The sequence below is a fragment of the Octopus bimaculoides genome, chromosome 2 (genome assembly GCF_046866305.1).
Source record: "Octopus bimaculoides isolate indiv1 chromosome 2, ASM4686630v1, whole genome shotgun sequence".
NCBI classification, from domain to species: domain Eukaryota; kingdom Metazoa; phylum Mollusca; class Cephalopoda; order Octopoda; family Octopodidae; genus Octopus; species Octopus bimaculoides.
In genome coordinates, this window is record NC_142929.1 from 3,834,896 (window position 1) to 3,835,696 (window position 801).

An 801-nucleotide genomic window follows, 5' to 3' on the forward strand; every position below is an offset into this window, starting at 1 on the left:
CTGTTTATAGATTTTCAATATTTTCTCCACTAAATGAATATTTCAGTTGCAATAAAGCCTGTGATGAATGTAACAAACTCAGATATCTCTCTCTTTCTCTCGTATGGACTGATGTCTCCATGAGTTACTAAAACATCAATCCTCACCTTCACTTGCACAGAATAATAATTGATTGCACGGAATCATCATCACCATCGTTTAACGTCTGCTTTCCATGCTGGCATGGGTTGGATGGTTTGACTGAGGGCTAGCGAGCCAGAAGGTTGCACCAGACTTCAATCTGATCTGGCTGTGTTTCTACAGCTGGATGCCCTTTCTAACGCCAACGACTCCAAGAGTGTAATGGGTGCTTTGTATGTGCCACCAGCACGAGGGCCAGTCAGGTGGTACTGGCATCGGCCACACTTAAATGGTGTTCTTTAATAATAATAATAATAATGTTTCAGATTTTAGCACAAGGCCAGCAATTTTGAGGGGAGGGGCAAGTCAATTACATTGACACCCCCCCCCCTTCCTACATGATTTATACTTCAATTTACTGACACCAAAATGATAAAAGGCAAAGTCAACCTTGGGAGAATTCTGATTTCAAATTATTCCCTGGTTGACTTTGCCTTTCGTTCTTTCAGGGTTGATGGAATAAGGACCAGTCAAGCACTGGGGGTTGATGCAATCAACTAACCCTCCACCCCACACCAAATTTTTTCAGGCCTTGGGCTTATAGTGGAGCGGGTGGGGTAGAAAGGAAAAGAAAAAATAATCCTTTCTACAATGGGCACATTTTTGTGGGGTGGGGACTAG